Source organism: Rattus norvegicus, chromosome 1, assembly GCF_036323735.1.
Source record: "Rattus norvegicus strain BN/NHsdMcwi chromosome 1, GRCr8, whole genome shotgun sequence".
NCBI classification, from domain to species: Eukaryota; Metazoa; Chordata; class Mammalia; order Rodentia; family Muridae; genus Rattus; species Rattus norvegicus.
In genome coordinates this window covers 121,108,598-121,132,485 of record NC_086019.1, presented here as the reverse complement: position 1 = coordinate 121,132,485, position 23,888 = coordinate 121,108,598, and the positions used below count along the sequence as shown (strand labels likewise).

Below are 23,888 nucleotides of genomic sequence, written 5' to 3'. Positions count from 1 at the left end.
GCCTTGCGCTTGCTAGGCAAGCGCTCTACCATCGAGCTTAAATCCCCAACCCATGACATAATGTCTTCTACAACTCTTTTATTATTCATGTATTCTTTATACAATAATTGTGTTTTTTGTTTCCATATAACGTTACAGCTATATTGTTTTAGTTGGCATGGGTATTACTGATTACTACACTGAATAAGTGAATTCCTTTTGTTAGAATGGCAATTTTCATAAGAATAGTCCTGATAATCCATGACCATAAAAGACATGTCAAGCTCTGTTTTCTGTTTTAATTTTCTTAAATTTGCAATTCTTATACCTTACATTTTCATTGTAAACTTTTGAATTTTCTACAGTTATCATATATAATATATATTGTATGTACACATACACACACATATGTATATATATACATAAATGATACTTTTCATAACATGGTGTTAATATATATTTATAATATATTTAACAATGTTGCACATAAATTTATAATATATATGTATTGTAAAGGATAGTGTCTCTATTATTTCTTTCTCAAAATATTCATTACAGAAACATTATTTTTTCACTAACTTTTAATCCTGGAACTTTACTGAATGTAATTACTAGCACTATGCAGTTTCTGGTTATATATTTAGTACCTTTTACTTATAGAATCCTATCATATTTAAATGATAATGAATTGACTTCTGCTTTTCTTACTCCTACTGCCTTTATAACTTACACACTTGTTGCTTCCCTAAGATTCCTAATATTGTACTGAATAAGACATGGAATGTGTCCTTCCTAGTCTTGTTTCTGATTTTAATGAAAATACTTTGCGTTTCTTCATTTATTTTAGGATGCTAGATCTGAGTTAGTCCTTTCTTGCCTTAATGCTGGAATGGGTTCACTTTATCCTTACCAGTGACCACATTTCTAAGGAAACAGGACACTTGCTTCCCTACTAGACATTTACTCCAATAGCAATGTCTGCATGCATGGTTGGAGTTTTGAGAAAACCTTCATCCTCCTTCCTTGAATTTGTCCTTGGTCTTGTGACAGGTGTACCTTTAACTGTAACCATTGGAGTTCATATTTACAAGAGCCATGACATTTATAGAGACAACATTTCACAGCATTTCTCTAATCCTCTAGCTTTATTTAATTTCTGCAACTTTTTCTTTAATATTTCTTGATGCCAAAGCAGGCTGTTTGAGATGTCCCAACTGCGGCTGAATAATAATAGTCCTTATTCTCAGTATTTTTAGTAGTTATTCATTCTATTGCTAATCAGCACCCACTATAATAAGAGTCTTATCTACTCAAAGAATCATGAGAATGTAACTATGGAAATAAACAGAATAGTTAAAAGGGTATTTGACAAAATGACCATTTAGGAAAATAATATTATTATATTCTCTGCTAGGATCTACAAATTTCTTAGGTATGTTTGCTGCCAATGTTGCAGTACCATTCCGGAATTCTCTGCTGCAGAAAAGGCATTGATTCTAATCAAGAATGAGGTTGGTTACTTGAATAAGTAGTATTACCAAAATTACACTACAAGTGCATTTGACCTGGCAGGCCAATAATTTAGCATTTAAGGTTTATCAATGGATAAGAAAATTATGAAGTTCTCCCCTGTACTTAGAAAATACAGAGTCATCTTCTAGCACTATTAAAACTATCCAGCAAGGAAAGTTTCCAGTATAGCTTAAGTTTGATTTCTCAACGTGAAGCAAATAGAATGTAAAGTCTCTGTAATAACACGGTCTTACCATGATGCTAAATAAGGCTGCCCTCTGCTACACATATAGCTGGAGACATGGACTCAGTTATTATACTGATTGTTTGGTACTTGGGGGCTCTGAAGAATCCAGTTAGTTGATAAAGCTGTTCCTCCAGAGATTGCAAACCATACATTGGCTGCATTCCTTCCCATAATTCTTCCATTGGGGTCCCTGGGATCAGTCTACCTGCTGCCTGTCAGGAGTTGCATCTATCTTAGGTGCTAGAGCCTCTAAAAGGATAGTTATAACAGATTCTTATCTGAAAACACTTCTTGGCAGCAATAGTAGTTTTTGCCTCTGCAAATGGATGGTTGCCAAAGTGGGCAGGTACTAGATAGCCTCTCCTTCAGTCTCTGATTCATTTTTTTTTTTTGCATTTGCTTTACACATGAACATTTCTGGGTTAAAGAATTTGAGATGGGTGGATGACTCTATCCCTCAATTGGAGACCATGTCTATCTATGAAAGTTGGTTTCTTCAAGTAGTATCTCCACGCTTTTGGGTATCTTAGCTAACATCATCCCTCTTAGGTCCTGAGGGCCTCTTGCATCCCTGGCATCTAGGACTTTCTAGTCCCCCTCCATACCTCAAGCCTGCATCATATTTGTATTCATTTTCCAGTCATTCTGCACTTCTCTCCAATCTCATCCCACAACTGACCCTCCCCTCCCTTTATCCCCCCACAACCGACTCCCCTATTCCAAGTCCTTCCTTGCCTCTTCCTCCCATGATTATTTTCTTCCACCTCTAAATGGGATGGAAGCATCCACACTTGGTAAGCTTCATAGGGTCTGTGAATCATGGGAGTTCTGAGATTTGAGGCTAATATCTATTTATCAGTGAGGCAATACTAGGAGTGTCCTTTTGGATCAGAGTTATCATATTCATGATGATATTTTCGAGTTCCACCCATTGGCTTTCAATATTGGCAAAGTCTTCATTTTTATTAGCTAAGTAGTATTCAATTGTGTAAACATACCATGTTTTCTGTATCCATTCTTCTGTTGAGAGACATCTGGGTCGATTCCAGCTTCTGGCTCTTATAATAAGGCTGCCATGAACATAACCAAACACATGTTCTTGTTATATGTTGGAGCATCTTTGAATGATAGTGGTCTTCAGGTAAATATATTTTCAATTTTCTGAGGAACTTCTAGACTGCTTCCAGAGTGGTTGTACCTTCTTGCAATCCCACCAACAATGGAGGGGTGATCCTCTTTCTCCACATCCTTGACACCATCTACTGTCAACTGAGGTTTTGATCTTACCCTTTCTGTTGGGTATGAACTGGAATACAAGTGTTGTTTTGATACAATTTGCCTGAAGACTAAGTATGTTGAACAATTTTTTAGGTACTTCATGGTCATTCAAGATTCCTCAGTTGAGAATTTTCTGTTTAGCTCTATACACCATTTTTTAATTGGGTTACTTGATTCTCTGGAGTTTAAATTATTGAGTTCTTTGTATATTTTGGATATTACATCTCTATCAGATATAGGATTGTTACGTTCTTGTTGTTATTTTTTCCTTTAAACAGTGTCCTTTGCCTTACAGAAATCTTCAGTCTAATGGGGTCCCATTTATCAACTATTGATCTCAAAGCCTGAGCCATTGGAGTTCTGTTTGGATGTTTTCCCATGTGACAATAGGATCAAGGCTCTTTCCCATTTTTTCTTCTATCAGATTCAGTGTATCTGGTTTCATGTGCAGGTCCTTGTTCCACTTGGACTTGAGAAGTGTAAAAGAAGATAAAAATCGTTCAATATCCATTTTTCTATTTGCAGATCTCCAGTGAGACCAGCACCATTTGTTGAAAATGCTTACTTTTTTGAGTCTACTGTTTTCACTTCTTTGTCAATGATCAGGTGAACGCATGTGTGTTTTCATTTCTGGGTCTTCAGTTCTATTGTATTCATCTACCTGGCTGTCTCTGTACCAATACCATTCAGTTTTTATCACTATTGCTTTGTAGCAAATCTTGAGTTCAGGGATAGTGATTCACGCAGAAGTTCCTTAATTGTCGGATATAATTGTCACTATACTGGGTTTTTTATTATTCCAGAAAAGGTTGAGAATTAGTCTTTCTATATTTGTGAAGAATTGAGTTGGAATTTTGATCGGGATTTCATGGAAAGTGTGATTGCTTTTGATAAATGAACATAGTTACTATGTTAATCCTACTCCTCCATGATCATGGGAACTCTTACAATTTTCTGTGTTATTTTTTTATTTCTTTCTTCAGAGATTTAAAATGCTTGTCATACAGACCTTTCACTTGCTAGTTAGGGTCACAGCAAGATACTTTATATTATTTTTGGCTCTTATAAAGGGTGTTGTTTTCCTATTATCTTTCTTGGTACCTTTGCATTTTCCATAGAAGAAGGCTATTGATTTGAGCTAATTTTATATTCAGCCACTTTGGTCAAGTTTTTTTTTTATCAGGCTTAGTTATTCTCTGGTGGAACTTTGGGGTCACTTAAGTATACTGTCATTTAATCTGCCAATAGTGATATTTTAACTCTTTCCTTTCCAATTTGTTTCCCTTTGACATTTTTTATTGTCTAATTGTTCTGGCTAGAACATCAAGTAACATATTGGATAAAAAGAGAAACAGTGAGCAGCCTTGTCTTGTTACTGATTTTACTATTGGACTGTTTCAAGTTTCTCTCCATTAAATTTGATGGTGGCTGTTAGTTTTCTGTATATTGTTTTTATTATGTTTAGGTATGTTCTGTGAATTTTTGTTCTATCCAAGAATTTTGACATGATGAGGTGTTATATTTTGCCAATTTTTTTTTTCTATACTAACTTCAGTTTAAACAAAAGCCCCTTATTGCACAAACAGAAGTTATTCTCAAAGGAATGGAGACACTTGATGAAAAATACTCAGAATCAATCTCTGAATCACTACAAGCCTGCAAAAAAAGATATGCACCCAGTGACATTGCTAACTGCCACTGAGAGTTCAAGTAAGAATATATTTCATGTTGATTAAGGAGCAGAGGATATTTGATGGCAACATGGCATCTTATTAAGACTCACAGAGAGCTCTTTTTTTTAATTTAGAGAATACTTTATTAGTTTTTGTAATCAAACCCATGTAGATAAGACCTTACATATTTAATACAGTGTGTTACCCCTGTGCAAATGGAAAAAACTTAAGTTCAACATTTCTAGACCAATATGGCTGTTAATTTCTGTACAGTGCCAACTCAACACAGTAAACGGGGATACTTTTTTCCAAAGTTGACAGCACAGCTAAAGTTTCAAAAAATTCAAATTATATATCTGTATATATATATTTATAGTTATATAAAAAGACCAATAATAGCAGTGTGTTATGCATCAACAGCAGCAACAGCTTTTCCACGTTCTGCAGTCATCTAAACAAAACTGTAGAGACATCCAGCACACTCCATTAAAAAAAAAAAGTAAAAAAACAAAACGCGAGAAAACAGCACAGTTCTGTTACACTTGTGGTACCTGGCACCATTTTTTTAATTTGCTTCTCAGTCATCATCTGGAAAGAAAACATTCTGAGCAACATCATTAAAAACAGCTCTGATAAAGCACGGTCACTACTATGTATCATAAAGCAGGTACAAGCTATTTTACATCCTCAGAGGTATGATACAGTACTGTCCTACATCTATAATACTAGAGGATACAATTTAAAAGGCATTAATTGAGACTTGATTCTACTTTTCCAGCAGAGGGCCCAAAGGATGGTGTGACACAGCTTTGTAAAGAAACATACTCTAGACAGGATTTCCTTTCACTAGTGGCACAGTTCTAAGGATTCATTCTCTCCATGAATGTCAGCTAAAACCGTTATTAAAAAAATGAAATATCCCTAGAAAAAAAACGTATAACCACCGGATTCACATGAAGATGACCTAGTGGAGACAAGCTGGACCTCACCTTACCAACAAGCTACCAAATATGTTATGTTTAAACAGTGAGACCTCCAAGGAAGGAGATGCCAAGTAGTGCTTCAAAGCTTCGGACCACAATCAAACACAGCATCCTTTTCAACAGAAGCTCATCTGAATATGCTCAAGGATGCTGACATCAACATTTAATCATCTCCTCACTCATCCAGGAAGAAGGGGAGATCAGTTACTACTGTACTTTATTGTGTTCAACCAAATCACCATGTTACAAAAATAGCAAGCTGCCATAATAAAAAATAAGGCTCCTCTATCCAGCACCAGATAGCATCATTTTACTTTCAAGCCTAGAAATTGCACACTTGTATATAAACCAACCAAAGATGAGGATTGAGAGTTCATCTTGGTGGATTTTTCCTTTGATGAATATGAAGTGTCCTTCCTTATCTTTTTTGATGACTTTTAGTTGGAAATTGATTTTATTTGATATTAGAATGGCTACTCCAGCTTGCTTCTTCTGACCATTTGCTTGGAAAGTTGTTTTCCAGCCTTTCACTCTGAGGTAGTGTCTGTCTTTGTCTCTGAGGTGTGTTTCCTGTAGGCAGCAGAATGCAGGGTCCTTGTTGCGTATCCAGTTTGTTAATCTATGTCTTCTTTATTGGGGAGTTGAGGCCATTGATATTGAGAGATATTAAGGAATAGTGATTATTGTTTCCCTTTATATTCATATTTGGATGTGAGGTTATGTTTGTGTGCTTTCATTCTCTTTGTTTTGTTGCCAAGACGATTAGTTTCTTGCTTCTTCTAGGGTATAGCTTGCCTCCTTATGTTGGGCTTTACCATTTATTATCCTTTGTAGTGCTGTATTTGTAGAAACATATTGTGTAAATTTGGTTTTGTCATGGAATATCTTGGTTTCTCCATCAATGTTAATTGAGAGTTTTGCTGGATACAGTAACCTGGGCTGGCATTTGTGTTCTCTTAGGGTCTGTATGACATCAGTCCAGGATCTTCTGGCCTTCATAGTTTCTGGCGAGAAGTCTGGTGTGATTCTGATAGGTCTCCCTTTATATGTTACTTGACCTTTTTCCCTTACTGCTTTTAATATTCTTTCTTTATTTTGTGCGTTTGGTGTTTTGACAATTATGTGATGGGAGGTGTTTCTTTTCTGGTCCAATCTATTTGGAGTTCTGTAGGCTTCTTGTATGTCTATGGGTATCTCTTTTTTTAGGTTAGGGAAGTTTTCTTCTATGATTTTGTTGAAGATATTTACTGGTCCTTTGAGCTGGGAGTCTTCACTCTCTTCTATGCCTATTATACTTAGGTTTGATCTTCTCATTGAGTCCTGGCTTTCCTGTATGTTTTGGACCAGTAGATTTTTCCGCTTTACATTATCTTTGACAGTTGAGTCAATGATTTCTATGGAATCTTCTGCTCCCGAGATTCTCTCTTCCATCTCTTGTATTCTGTTGGTGAAGCTTGTATCTACAGCTCCTTGTCTCTTCTTTTGGTTTTCTATATCCAGGGTTGTTTCCATGTGTTCTTTCTTGATTGCTTCTATTTCCATTTTTAATTCCTTCAACTGTTTGATTGTGTTTTCCTGGAATTCTTTCAGGGATTTTTGTGTCTCCTCTCTATGGGCTTCTACTTGTTTATTTATGTTTTCCTGGAATTCTTTCAGGGATTTTTGTGATTCTTTCAGGCATTTTTGCGATTCCTCTCTGTAGGCTTCTACTTGTTCTCTAAGGGAGTTCTTCATGTCTTTCTTGAAGTCCTCCAGCATCATGATCAAAAATGATTTTGGAACTAGATCTTGCTTTTCTGGTGTGTTTGGATATTCCATGTTTGTTTAGATGGGAGAATTTGGCTCCGATGTTGCCATGTAGTCTTGGTTTCTGTTGCTTGGGTTCCTGCGCTTGCCTCTCGCCATCAGATTATCTCTAGTGTTACTTTGTTCTGCTATTTCTGACATTGGCTAGACTGTCCTATAAGCCTTTGTGTCAGGAGTGCTGTAGACCTGTTTTCCTCTCTTTCAGTCAGTTATGGGGACAGAGTGTTCTGCTTTCGGGCGTGTAGTTCTAAGGCATAATCTTAATAAAGTAGCATCTTTTATTCTTTAGTGATTTCTCCTGATATTACAAGTATCTAGTACTTTCGTACATTCTGTAATTTTGTTACATTTTTCCTAAGCACTCTTTCTTTCTTGTGTATAGAGATCTAAATGTGAATATAATTCAATACCCTGTAGGCATCATTGCCCAAAAAGCACCTTGAATTTATCCCTGACCAATTTATACAGGGGTTTTGAAGACCCAGCGCTTTCATTCTAGCAATAGTACAGCTTAAAGATCACATCTGCCTGCCTTGTGTCATTAGCTTTCGAAAAGATTTTGAATCTCTGCAGCCTAGCAACCATGCACGCATGCGTGATTAGAGGGTTATGCTGGTTCACTAGCACAGACTGGGGGCGGGTTCAGTGTGATTACTTAAGTCATGCAGCAGGTCCTGCTCAGAGAAGAGGCAGACATAGATGCCTGTCACAAGCACCCTAGGACTGGTCAGCAAGGCAATGCAGCAAACAAGGTCAGCTCTTTCAAACCCCCAAAATATTTTCATAGGTAGATAAGATTTTTTTCACACTAAATATTTCAGATTTGTTGGGATAAAAGATTATTCTCTAGATCTCAAGCATTTGACTCTGAAAAGTCAGATCAGAAAGCTATCAGATCAGGTCCTTGCTTCCTTTGTCCTGTCTTGTGTTTGCTGCTGTGCCCCACCCCTTAAGCTGTCAATCTGTCCTGTCACTTCAGGTCCCTCCTCTTCCAGGGTGAACATTAGCATTTCAAAGAGCTGACCAAATTGTGGATTATTGGTGTGTGGGAGTAATGGCAGTCAGGAAAATAAAAAGGACATTTAAGTTTGTGTACGGAGTTTGCATAAAAATTACACCCATAAAGGAAGTTACAGTGGTATCTCAGTATCTGCCATAGACTGAATGATATGAAGGGATTAAAATCATTTTGAGAGTTAACATACAGATTATCATCAGAGGGAAAGAACACAATAGATGATGTAGTTTGTACCTCCCAGTTTCTGAATAGTTGGGTCATCAGGTAAGAATGGGTTTTGATGTTCTGATAGTTATAATAAAGGAAAGGGGTTTCCAAAATGGCTGTAAAAAAGAGTAGTGGGCAGAGTGTATTTGGTTTTGTGAACTGCAGGCATGTGGAAACGTGCTGCACCGTCCAGCAAGTTTCCACATGTATATATCTATATATCTATATCTATATCTATATCTATATCTATATCTATATCTATATCTATATCTACATATATATATACATATGTGTGTGTACATATATATGCACAAAAACACACACATACTCACATCCCATACACTTTATAGAGTAGTACAGAATAATAAACCGTTTTCTTCTGTGATCACATAAGGTGATCTAGTTTGAATGTTAAGACAATACTTTAGTGTCTTTCGGTATATGTTATTTGTTAATATGTTTTTACTTTTAAATCTTGCCCAGATTCAATAATAAACTGGTGGAATGAAACTAACTTTGTTTGGATATGTAATCTATACTTTGCTTTGATCCATTGATTTGGATTAACTTTATAAGATATGCAAAATATAATGCAGATTTGTTTTTGGTTTTTTTGTGCGGTTATGTTTTTTTGGGGGGTGGCTGGGCTATCCTCCATCAGATAAATCCACAAGGGTGTGCCTTTCTTTTGTTTCTGTTCCTTTGTATTCTTTCTGGGCTTTTTGGAATTATATTTTGTTTTTTATTATAAAATGGTGTTGTAGTTTTAGTGAAATTTGATTTTTCTCCCAATTTTTCATTTCCATTTTAATTTTTATTTATATCACGGTTATATTTTTCCTTTTTTAAAACTCTTCCCAGTTTCTCCCCACCTCCTGTCCCTTCCAGATCTCTTCCCTTTCTGGCTCTTATGAGGAAAATTACACCCAAGGGATAACAACCAAAAATTAACAAAATGAAATATAGTAAGATATTTAAAGAACATATTGAGGGTGGACAAGGCAATCCAACAAAGTAAAACGAGCAGACACAAAAATCAGAGACCAATTTTTAACACACTCAGGTATGCCATAAATATACCTAATTGAATGCTCTAAGATGTGTAAGAGGAAAGAATGCAGACTGATAATAGACTTTGAGACACAGATTTACTCACAGGCACGCCCTATACTTTTACCTATTGTATTTTGTTTTGTATTTCAAAATGTTGTTTGGGTTTCAGATTTTAAAAAATAATTTATAAAATACATGCCTATTTTGATCCAAGCCAACATCATTCTGAGGGTTTCCTGAGGCTGTTGCTCCTAAAGAGGTGTTAATTAATACAGAAATAACAGAGTAGCACCATTCATTATAGTTTTTGTTACTTCAGCTATTACACAATACAATTTGAAATCTGGCATGTTGATATCTCCTCAACTTTGTTTACTATTCAGGTTTATATTACAGGGTATCTTTTTTGTCTCCATATAATTTTACAACATTATTTTTTAATTTCTGTGAACGATATTATTGGTCATCATCAAATATATGCATAGGTAATACATATGTAACATTTTATATAAAATGTTGTTATATAATATATATTATATAACAGTATTATCTATAATGTTTTTTTTTCTGTTCTTTTCTTTTTTTCGGACCTGGGGACTGAACCCAGGGCTTGCACGTGCTAGGCAATCACTCTACCACTGAGCTAAATCCCCAACACTATACATAATGTTTTATAAATGTCATTGTTTACATAGTTTGTTCCTCAAAATATTTGTTACTTCTGGACATGTCTTTTCATTAATTTTTTCACACTGTTACATTGCTGAAAGTAATTTTAATCATTATCAGGTTTCTGCTGCCACGTTTAGAAACTTTTATGCATAAATAATATCTTAGTCAAAGGAATCTCCTAATACTTTGCTGAATAAGACAGGAAGAATGAACTTTCTTGTCCTGTTCCTGATTTTAATAAAAAAAATTGAATTTCTCACCATTAAACATGATGCTCCCTCTGTTTTTGTTGTCTGTTGTTTTATTTTTCTGAAATATGTTCTGTTTATCCTTAGCAGTGACCACATTTCAATGGAAGGACACTTGCTACCCCATTAGCCATCTATGTCAGTAAGAATGTGTGCAGATAGAGTTGGAATAACGAGAAGCCCTCCTCTTACTTTCTTGAATTTTTGCTCAGTCTTGTGAGGGGCACACATGTAATTCTAACTATAGGAGGCCATGTTTACAATAGCCAGGCCATTTATAGAGACATTCCAAGGCATTAGATCCTGTCCTCTAGTTTTTACCCAGTATAGGGACATTTAGAATCCCCAACTGTGTCTGAGTACTGACTGTTGTTTATTCACTGTCCTTTGTGTGGATATGTATCATTGTGCCAACAAAAAAAAATTAGTAATAGAATTGTTATCTACAGAAATAATCAGCAACACATGCCAAAGGGCATAACAGAAATATTTAAAAGGGAATTTGGCAAAATTAATATTTAGTAAAGCAATGCTAGTGTGTTTTCTGGTAGGATCTTTAAAATCCCTAGCCAAGTTTATTGATCATGTTTGTAGTATCATTCCTGAATTCTCCCCTCTAGTACTGGCCTCCCTCTAATTAATAATTTGGTTTGTTAAGCACAAAATTCCCTTTACACAGTTGAAATGTTAATGCATTTTACTAGGCCAGTCATTATTGTAGCATATAAGGATTATTAAAGGATAAGAAAACCATTATTTTTTCTTAATGGAGACTCGATAGTGTTTTCTAGCATTAAGAAAGATAACCACCAGGGAAACTTTGCTGGATAGCACAAGGTTTAATTCTCTATGTCCTGCAAAGAAATTTTATTGTGTGTATACATCATGATCTTATCTTGAAATCTGCTGGAACTAACTGATATACCACAAGTGGATGATAAAGCATTGTTTATAACATTCAAATTTGGAGCAATTATTTCCCAAGACTGGTCTGTAGTAAGAAAGTAACTCATAGATTAAACTGGAATTTATATAAAACCTAAGGTCATAATCTTCGTATTTCAGACTTTTTAAAAAGGAACAGCAGCACAACAAATTTATCAATTCCAATATTACCTTTTTTCTCTATTATTTTATGCATTTCAATATTTTGACCTCCCTTTTTTCAAAGAACATCCACAAATGGTGAAGGGAAAAATCATAAAATTTACATAGTATATTGGTGTAGGCAATTTGGAATCATGATGCATTACTAACATTGCCTTTACTGTAATCCTGTCCCCATTTCAACTCACAAAAGCAATAATGTCTATCATGATGGTACCTTCGTCTGAATGCACTGTTTTAATTATTTAATGATCACGAATAAATGGAAAGCACCATCCACATGGGTTTATGGAATCTATCAATAATTTTGCATATATCATTATTATTGTGCCACATATTTTTACTCAGAAAATTCTACATGTGCTAACTCTGAAAATTGCATATATTAACTTATACAATATAAACAAGAATCACTGCCTTCCTATTTAAGAAATAAATTATGCCTACTCATTTATCCTTGTGTATGTGTGGTTTTCTAGTCTCTGAATATTTTTCATGGGAACACTTATTTATTGGTATGTTTATGAGTTATGGGTTGATTTAAATCCGTAAGACTTAGCACAATAATAGTAGTCGATGTGCAAGTAGTATGAATGCACTGTTTAGGTGCAGGATCCTGCTATGGAAAACTGTGCCAATTTTAGAATTCATTGTGGGACTCAAATCCAACTTAAAATGTTGGTTATTCTCATGATAGGCAATTCATCACCGTATTGGAAGTATTCATTGGCAGAGAGTATACACAAGCTTGACAAAGTAGTGATTTCATTTCACCTTCAGTAGCCTGCTTCATATATTCTGGTACTGTGAAAACTATTCTCTAAGATACACAGTAGAATCAAGCTTATTGTGCAATGCTAGATAAATTTATCTCTGTTCTTTGACTTAACCGTGTGCTTACTTCAGCAATAGGGTCTTACTTTAAAATCCTGTATAATAACCAAGAAGGTTTTTAATGGGATGTACTGTATGGGAAATCTCTGAAAAGTGAATTAAAAGTAGACAACCCAATCTGGCACTGGACAATGTACTTGTCTGGCTATAGTGTCCTGTCGAGAAACCATTGTCTTATTATTAGTTAACCTTATTTGGAAAATGTTTCTAACAGAAGTTTGCTTCCATATGCTTTTTTCAAAACGACTTTAGGGATATTTACCCTTCCTCACATTCATTCCTCAAATCACAGCTTCTACTACCATCACCATTTATTCAGTGGTTTGTTTATGCTTGGCCCAGGGAATGGCACTGTTAGGAGATATAGCTTTGTTGGAGTAAGTGTGTCACTGTGTGTGTGGAGTTCAATACCCACATCTTAGCTATCTGGGATTCAATCTTCTGCTTGATGCCATTATAACATAGCTGTAACACTCAACCCTTGAATGCCCATGTCTGCCTTGACACTGCCAGGCTTCTACCTTAAAGATAATAGACTGATCCCCTGAACCTATAAGCCAGCCCCAATTCAATGTGATCTTTATTAGTGCTGTCTTGTTCTTGGTTTCAGTTCACAGAAGTAAAAACCTTAGTAAGACACTTAGTCTGTCACTAGTTTCCCTTCATATTTATACCATTGTTTTGTAAAAACTCCCCTCCAATGAAATACAGACCTATGATATTGTGAGTTTCCTGACTTATGTATTTATTACCACTAGAACATGTGTATGTGAAAATCATTTTTAACTTTTTAAAATTTAAATTTATATTTTATTTCTTCCCTTTACTTTCTGCTTGCTGTCCCCTCACAGGTCACCACCACTCCCACAACCTTTCCCCTATTCTCCCCCTCCTCTTCTAGGCAGATGAGGCCTGTCTAGGCATCCTAAGACCCTGGCAATTTAGATAAAGGTGATTGCTGTTTAAGCCTTGCAATTTGAGTTTTCTCTCTAAAATACATATACATGCACATGTAGTGAGCTGACTCTCCAAATTTTTCCTGTTACCTTTATATGTGGTCATGTCACACACACACACACACACACACACACACACACACACACACACACAGACACACACACGCACACACACAGAGAGAGAGACAGAGACAGAGAGACAGAGAAAGAGAGAATAAATCTCTGTGTATCTTACACTGAAGTCATTGTGTAGTTGTCAGCAGTAGTCACAACATTTAAGAAAGATGACTTTAGTTCTATACTGTCTATAATACTCATAACTCTACAAGCCTTTCTTCCACAATGAATCATGAACCCTGGGAGATAAACAGGATATAGACATTTTATTTAGTGACTGGAATTGATCATTGTCTTACGCCATGCATCTTGAACAGCTATTGATCTTTATGTTAGGCATGATGTTGTAGCAGAAGAATCTTCTCTCAAGAGGGTTGAAAAATACAGTAAGCTATGGGTCTAAGGATAAGTCATTAGGACTTAGATTAATACTTTGTTCTTTTATCAGAGTAATAACATTTGCTTTCCCTTCAGGCCTATGTTATGTTTGGCTACAGGATTTTGATTCGAATAGCAAGAAAATTTATACATTTCAATTTGAGGAACAAGCCTTAAATCCAGCCAGAATGTAGGCTGGTTATTTTCGTGTCAATCATAACACTATTGCATTAGTAGGTAATTTTTCCAGCCTTGTTAATGTAACAAGTTGGTGGATTCACAGCTATATATACTGCAGTATAAATTGTTTCTGAAAAAGATACAAAACTAGATGGGCAGGGAAGGATTTCTTCTGGAAGAAATGGAAGGAAATGTGAATATGGTCAAGCCACACTAAGAAATTCACACACACACACACACACACACACACACACACACACACACACACACACACAAATATAATGCATAAATACATGCATGAAATTTTGCTGATGGCATGTTTTTATTATATCCATAATAATAAAATATAGATAAGTAGGTAGATATATAGGTAAGTAGGTAGTTAGAATGATCATATATATATAGATAGATAGATAGATAGATAGATAGATAGATAGATAGATAGACAGACAGACAGACAGATCTTGGTGAATTGGATTCTATCAACAATATTCAGTTAATTACTGAAGATCAATATCTCAAAGTGCAACTCCACATTTGTTCATTATCCTTTACCCTTTTCCCTGCCCCACATACAGTAACAGTTGAGTGCATGTGACTTTATAATGTTATGCCTTCAGGAATACAGTTATATGCATGTTCAGAATTATCATCTCACTAACTAGGATATGCACAAAGTCATAGCATTTCTACCTAACCTATAGTAAATAATCAAAACTTCTGATTCCAGAAACATAATGTTAAAAGAAATCTTTTAAACTGCATCCATATGCATATATTCATAAAGCATTTGCTGTTTGTTAACACAGTAACCATAGGATGCCTCTTAATTTTATTTATCTCCATATTCCTTCCTCTACTGACGTCTTCACTAATTATCAGTACAACTTCCCTCCCTTTTCAAGACCCATACCATGCATATTGATCTATTCTAGTACCCTTTCCTAAGGAGACCTATCTATTACTCCTAATCCCAAATTCTAAACACAATTTCTCTGCTTCTGTAGATTGTACATTGGTTCATTGACTTAACAGCTAATGTCCACATATAAGCAAATATATAATATACTTGTCTTGGTGGTCTGGAAACTTCATTCAGTATGATGTTTTCTACTTCCATTCATTTACCTTTGAAGTTCAATTCTTTTAGGGACTGAATTTTTCAAATATGAAAATGTAGACGGAAGGTACCATGCTGTAACCTGTAATTCCACAGTGAGAGAGATGAACTGGGACTACCCGTCTGAGTACACTTTGGATTAAACTAGTGAGAAGGAACCCTAGGCTACAGTTTGGGAGGATGCATCACAAATCAGCAAAAGAAGTGAGTTTAAATGACATAAATAAACAAATAACTACTTTATCTGAGACATAATTAGAGTAAAATATTTTTCCGTAACTTTATATTTCATGCTCAAAAAAAAAGGACAGAACAAATCAAATGAAATGATATTCATTCTTTTCTAAACCATTGAGACATAGGAGTGTTGCTCAGTCTAGGATGTATGCCCAGGATATGGCAGTTTCTGGGTTGGAACTTCACTGTTTCAATGAAAGAAATATTTGATTCACCAGTGAGTTGAAAGAGTATGTAAAATGAACTCAAATTAAAACAGACTTCTATCCAGGAAGGCATCAGAGTAGAAATAGAGGATTGACTTGCACAAGTTTTCCTCTGACCAATAGAAAGAAATTTATCCTCTGAAGACTTGCTTAATTAAATTTTAATACATGAAGATGAAATAATATCAATCTGTATCAGTTTTTGAATTAATAATTTTTGAAAATTCATTTTTTCCTACAATATATCCCGCCTCATTATTTCATCCTCCCTGATTCTTTCCATCTGGAAAATGACCTATTTCCTCATGTTCTCACCACACCCCTTAGAAAACATGAAAAGAAAAAAACTAACCTGACTAAAACAGAACAAACGACCAATGTAATCAAAAATGATAAAACACAAGAAGCACATAGACACACAGAGATACATACTTACAGAGAAAGTCGAAGAAAATATTAAATTGGGAGTCAAAATATATGAGAAATTACCAGCATGGTCAAAAATATAATATATTATGAATAAAAAAATTCAAAACTACCATTGATTTATGTAAGGTATAATGAAGTACCTGCTTGATTGTAGGTTCTATTCCCATGAAACTGTACTGGACCAAAGCACTTTTGATATTAGAAATTATGTCACAATGAGAGAGCTTCTTAGTGAGGTAGATCATATTCAGATTCAGATATTAGTGGTTGGACACCAAATAATTTGACCTGCAAAACCTCTGCAGATCCTTTGCATGGCTTCCTGGTTTATATAAGTATATATGTATATAAGTGCTTTTGTATCTGGACATTATTGATCACTTGCTTGCATTCCTCCCAGTACCACTGTGCCTTACAATAATTCTACCATGACTTCTAAAAATCTTTCCTGAGCCATGAAGGAAGAGATTAGCTGGTAATGACGCATATATGAGAGTATGATCCAAGGTCTTTCACTTTGTATATTGTGCAGATATAGTTCTCTGTAACTGTCCCCATCTATTATATATGCTAGCTTTTGTGATGACAATAGAGCAATATACTGATATATGGGCATAACAGAATATTGTTAGGAATCATTTTGCATCTACATTTGCATAGCAGACAATAATACCTGCTTTAAGCCTGAAACCCCAGTATTTTGTCATGAGAACAATGGTAGAAATGTGTTCTATCTCACTCTGTATGTCTCAAATCCAGTCATATAGTGGTTGCTTACTCCCTTGAAGGTGCCACAATTGCAGCATTGTATCCTGTACGCAGCTGAGTGTGGTAGGTCAAATAGTATAGAGGTGGGTTGGTGTTTAAGTTTTCCCTCAATAACCCTGCCAAACACATTTCAGTACCAGCAACACTATTCAAAAGGTAAATGATTTAGTTAGGCACCTGTTTGTCTTCTCTATGTTCAAAAGAAATGTAGGTGTTTTCTTCGACAATAGAGCCATCACCAGCCGTATGCAGCATTCAGTAGCTTAGGCAATAGCTTGAAGTGATTGGAGTATTACAATGAGGACACATTGGCCAAAAAATATAGTAGATAGAGCCAATACATGGGGTCGGAGATTTCATTTGGTGGGAAGAGATGTCTAGTTCTATCATTCTCTCCCATTTTTTAAATATCCTTTATTTTTTATTTATGTTATATATTAAGAACTGATCTGACTCCTACTTATAGCTGACCCTCTTAGTACTGCACTCTCTCTTTTTCATTCCCCCATCTCCATTTATTTGCTACATTCCAATGTATCCCCCAAATATGCCCCATAATTATTCATATTGTTTCTCTACCCTCATAAAATCCTTTCCTCCTGCCTAATTCTTGTATGCCATTGTCAGGGCTTAAAATATCAAAAAATAAGCAGATCCATTCTGTATTTGTCTTTAAGGTTCTGGATAACTCACAATGAGGTGGTTGTTATTGTTGTTTTTGTTGTTGTTGTTGTTGTTGTTGTTGTTGTTGTTGATGATGATGATGATGATGATGATGATGATGATGATGATGATGGTGATGGTGATGTTGCTCAGACCCTTTCAAATATCCCAGAAAATATTTGTGGATCACAGGTAATAAGATGTTGAGGTATTAACACGATTGTGGTTTGATTTTTCTCTGTTCACGTCGTTGATTGCTTCTTCTCTCTGGAGGTTAGAAAGTACATTTTTAAAGGAGCCCCCTTTTCAAAATGAGATGTTAGAGTTTTATAGAGAATTTGGATTGTGAAAGACTTGAAAATGGAAATGCTATTGGGTTTTTAATTCTAAGGACAGATATGTTTGATATTCAACCTTTGGTAAAATATTTGCCTAACATAAACAGATTTGAATGACCTTCATCATAGATGCAGAAATACTATACACACAAGGAACAACAGCAGCCAGGAGGTAGGGACAGAATAATATGATGCTGAAGGTCATCCTAACAATTAATCAGAACAGCCTGAAATCATTTTAGAGAAAAAATTATATATGATTTATGTGCTTGTATGCTAAAATATGTAACTATATTTTGATTTTACAGGGGTAACATTGAAAGTATTGACTTGAAGCTCAATGACACTTTAAGCTTTTAAACATGGTTCATTCTATGAAAAATAATGGAGTCTTTTAAATTTGTATAGTATACTTTTATTATAAATTGGTTGTAAGACTGTGGTGACAAGGAGTAGAATGCAGTGGTTTCAATGAGATGTCAACGATTAGTTTCTAATTTTTAAACAGTTGACTCCTAGTTGATGATTGTTTGTGGAAGGTTTTGAGAGAAGTCTCTCTGCTTCTTCTCTGTGGTTTGAGATATAAGCTGCTAATTCAGCAACCTGCTGCTTACCACTAGAAATACAGAAAGAGAAGAAATAATTTTTTGCTACTATAGTACAATTTGAATTTTATTAATATATTTTCGTTTTTGTTACAAATCCTAATATGTAATTCTGGCTGTAAGTATACTCATAGTAGACTCTCTTCCTATGTCTCTAAATTGTTAGATATAAGGGCATGTGCCAACATGACTGGACTTTTTCACAAAACAAAAAATTCTAAAAGTAATTGATGATCAAAGTCAAATTCACATTTACAAATCAAATTAAAGCATTCAAGATATATTGACTTACATATTAATCATATCATTCAAGAAATAGAAGCAAAATATTTACTTCATATTTTTGCCCAATTACTCTACAGAATGTGACACTGTCTCACAAATTCCAAAAATTAAACAGAATATGAACAAAACTAGAAATAAAATAAAGGAGAAAAAGAGGAGGAATCAGAGGAGAACAAGGAGGAAGAAGATAAAAGGAGGACTCCACTAATCAGAGAAAATGAAAAGCTCATAAAATGTGAGTTTTTTCTTCACTCCTTCATAAAAGGGGAAACAAGAATATTCATAGGTGGGGATATGGAGGCAGAGTTTGGAGCAGCAAATGAAGGCCCCCCGTTGGAGGAAATAAAGGACTGAAAGAACTTAAGAGGCTTGGAACACCATAAGAACAACCATGGCAAAAAAACAGATCTCCCAGGGACTAAACCACTACTTAAAGACTATACATGGACTGATGCAGGGCTGCAACTGCATAGGTAGCTATGAATAGACTTGTTTTGGCACCAGCGGAAGGGGAAGCCCTTGGTCCTACCAATGTGGACTCTCACAGTAGGGGAATGTTGGAGGGAAGGCAGGAGGGACTTGGTGGAGATGAGAACACCCTTACAGAAGGAAGGAAGGAAGATGGGATAGCTGGCTTATGTCTATGAAACTGGGAAAGTGAATAACATTTGAAATATAAATAAAAAATCCAGTAAAAACAAACAAACAAACACACAGCAATATGATGAAACACAGGGATTTCTTTCAGTGTTTTCAGTGTCCTGATCACACATTGACACACAGTACATGTATAAAATGTAAAAACATTTAGGATTCCTTTTCTTGTTTAGAAAACCATACATTATCGTTGCCATTATCCCTTACATAAAAACCATTATTTTTAACCCAATAGCTGGCAGATTAAGACGGAACACTGTACATGTAAATCCAGTGTATTCTGCACAGCATCTTCCTGTCCCGAAAAAAAGCTATTGATGCAAACATTGCCTCTCTATATAATACATTACTGTAACTTGTGTACTTGTTACCAAGTACCCTCTGACAATTTTGATAAATACAATACTACAGCATTGTAATTTCACAGGATTTTTAATATTAGGAATCAATCTTTGAAAGGTATCTTTAAAATCAAGATGGCAGAATAATCTTTGCAGCAAGTTTTAAACATCTCCAGCATTGACAGAAGATTCAGAGCGTCTGATCTGCAGTAGCCCAGCCTGTTGAAGAGTGGTCATTCCTTCTCTCAATATGATATGTATTAATATATTGCCATCCTTATCTGCTCAGTCCTATATTGAAGTAAAGTTCGCCACACAGGTATAGCTTCTGAAAGTAATGCTATAGAATAGGAAGCTGAGTATTCCAGTATGCATTCAAAGTCACCTTGTTGTTTTTCCAAATGATTTCCTTCCTTGATTGTCAGACACAGGGCTGATTGTCCAAATTTGAAGCACATTCTGTAATTCCTGATGCATTTCTCTTTCCCAGGTACACTTTGTCTTGCAGAAAAGGATATTATTAAGTCAATATAATTTACCTTTATTGAAACATAAATAATTGTAGAATCATTAACATTCAGGAGCTACTCTACATTTTTGTTTGTACTCCATGTTCATATTCATTGGGCATCAGAATCACCAAGGTTTAAAGTTGCATAGTGATGTGGTGTGATGCTTCTTCTTATAAAAAGTAATACTGCTCTGCAAAATTATTTCTCAGAACTCATGTCAGGAATCTCAAATTACATGTAACTGCATATCTTGATACATATACAGCCTTTAGTACCTAATACCTCTACACATATGCATACACACACACACACACACACACACACACACACACAGAGAGAGAGAGAGAGAGAGAGAGAGAGAGAGAGAGAGAGAGAGAGTGTGTCAGAGCAGAGACAGACAGAAAGACAGACAGAGAAAGACACACGCACACACGCACACAGACACAAGTTCGGGCTTAAAAATAGAGAGACAGAGTCTCAGTGATAGAGACAGAGAGAATGTATACATGTACACATAATTAACATTAAAATATAGCTAACTGTGGTGACATGTGTGTTTACATGTAGCACTTACAAGTCAGAAGTCAATAAATCTCTGAATTAAAAGACAGCCCTCTCATCAAGTGAATTTCCATTCCAGCTAAATTGAACAAGTAAGCACCTCTTTAAAAGGCAATCAAACAAAAAAGTAAATATAGAAAAGTAACAATTTTTAAAACAGAAGAAAAAATCATCATTCAATCACAAACTAATGCTTTTAGTAAATAACAAACATTATGTTAATGGCAAGTGCTTCATTTACATGAGCACATCAGATCCTCTAAAAATCCACCTTATCAAGCAAAATCTGACTAATGCAGAATATTATTGAAGTAGTATCTTTTTTTTCTTTAGTGATTTCTCCTGATATTACAAGTATCTAGTGGTTTTGTACATTCTCTAATTTTGTTACACTTTTCCTAAGCACTCTTTCTTTCCTTTGTATAGAGATCTAAATGTGAATATAATTCAATATCCTATAGGCATCATTGCTCAAAAATCACCTTGAATTTATCCCTGACCAATTTATACAGGGGTTTATGAAGTCCCCCCACTTTCATACTAGCAATAGGACAACTTAAAGCTCATTGCAACCTGCCTTGTGTCATTAGCTTTCGAAAAGATTTTGAATCTCTACAGCCTGGCAACCATGCACACATGCGTGATTGGAGGGTTATGCTAGCTCACTAGCACAGAACGGGGGCAGAGGACAGTGTGATTACTTAAGTCATGCAGCAGATCCTGTTCAGAGAAGAGGCAGACAAAGATGCCTGTCAAAGCACCCTAGGACTGGTCAGCAAGGCAATGCAGCAAACAAGGTCAGCTCCCTCATGTCCCCATAATTCATTTCATAGACGTGATTTTTTCACACTAAATATGGCAAATTGGTTGGAATAGTAGATTATTCTATACATCTCAAGCCTTTGACTCTGAATAGTCAGATCACAAACCTATCAGATCAGGACCTGGCTTCCTTTGTCCTGTCCTGTGTTGTGTTTGCCCCAGTGCCCCTCCCCTTGAGCTGTCAGTCTGCCCTGTCACTTCAGCTCAGTTCTCTTACAGGGTGAATATTAGAATTTCAAAGAGCTGACAGTATTGTGGATTATTGGTGTGTGGGAGTAATGGCAGTCAGAATAATAAAAAGGAATTTAAGTTCATAAATGGATTTTGCATAAAAATTACATCCATAAATGAAGTTACAGTGGTATCTGGGCATCTGCCATAGACTGAAAGATTTGAGGAATTAAAAACACTTGAAAGTTACCATACAGATTATCATCAGAGGGAAAGCACACAATAGATCACGTGGTTTGCACCTCCATTTTCTGAATAGTTAGGGGTATCAGGTAAGAATGAGTTTTGAAGTAATGTTAGTTACAATAAAGGATAAGTGTTTCAAAATGGCTGTAAGAAAGAGTAGTGGGCAGAGTGAATTTGGGTGTGTGAACTTCAGGCATGTGGAAACATATATATATATATATATATATATATATATATATATATATATATATATATATATATACTTACAAACATACTCACATGAAATACAATGCATAGAGTAATACAGAATGATAAACCATTTTCTTCTGTGATCACATAAGGTGATCCAATTTCAATGTTATGACAATGCTTTAGTGTCTTTTGAAATTTTGCCCAGATTCAGCAATAAACTGGTGGATTGGAAATAACTTTCTTTGGATATGTAGTCTATACTTTGCTTTCATCCTCTGAAACGGATGAATTTTATAAGATATGCAAAACAGAATGCAGATTTGGTTTTGGGCTTTTTTGGGTGGTTTGTTTGCTGGAGAGTTTGGCCATCTTCCATCAGATAAAGCCACAAGGGTGTTTTTGCTTTTGTTTCTGTTTGTATTATTTCTGGTCTTTTTTGGAATTGTATTTTGTTTTTCTTTATAAAATGGGATATTTTAATTGAAAATTGATTTTTGTCCAGGTTTTCATTTCCATTCTTATTTATTTTTTTATATCATGATTACATTTTTCCTCTTTTTAACCCTTCCCAGTTTCTAACCACCTCCCCTCCCTTCCAGATCACTTCCCTTTCTGTCTCTCATGAGGAAAAGAACACTCAAGGGATAACAACCAAACATAAATAAAATGAAATATAATAAGATATAGTAAGAGCATATTGAAGGTGGACAAGGCAATCCAACAGAAGGAAAATGAGCAGACTCAAGAATCAGAGACCCAACTGTTAACACACTCAAGTATGCCATAAAAACACTAAATTGAATGCTCTCAGATGTGTACAGAGGCAACAATGCAGACTAATAATAGGTTTGAGACACAGATTTTATCAAAGGCTTATCCTATTCTTTTATTCATTGTATTTTGTTTTTTATTTCAAAATGTTGTTTGTGTTTAAGATTTAAAAAATCTTAAAATCAAGACTATGTTGATCCAAGTCAAGAGCAGTCCGAGGGTTTGCTAAGGTTCTTGCTTCTAAACAGGTGTTAATTAATACAGATATAACAGAGTGGCAACATTCATTCCACTTTTGTTACTGCAGCTATGCTATAGAATAATATGAAATCTGCCATGCAGATACCGCCTGAACTTTTATCATAATTCAGGTTTATTTTACACGGAATCTTTTTTGTCTCCATCTAGTTTTACAACACTATTTTATAATTTGTGTGATGAATATTATTGGTAATCAAATATATACATATGTAATATATATGTAATATTTTATATAACATGGTATATGACATATATTATATAACAATATGATATATAATGTTTTATAAATGATATTGTTTCTATAGTATGTTACTCAAAGTATTTGTTATTTCAGGACATGAATTTTCATAAATTTTTTATACTGCTACATTGCTGAATGTAGGTATCAGAATTGT

At 35.1% G+C, this 23,888-nt stretch overlaps 1 long non-coding RNA gene across 1 annotated transcript in view; it reads left to right on the top strand.

Moving 5' to 3' along the window:
• LOC134483413 (uncharacterized) overlaps window positions 1–23,888 on the top strand; it is a 723,689-nt gene that overhangs the window by 384,850 nt on the left and 314,951 nt on the right. Inside the window, exon 35 of the long non-coding RNA XR_010060293.1 lies at window positions 19,037–19,194. This is a non-coding gene — a long non-coding RNA (uncharacterized LOC134483413). The remainder of the gene's footprint in view (window positions 1–19,036; window positions 19,195–23,888) is intronic.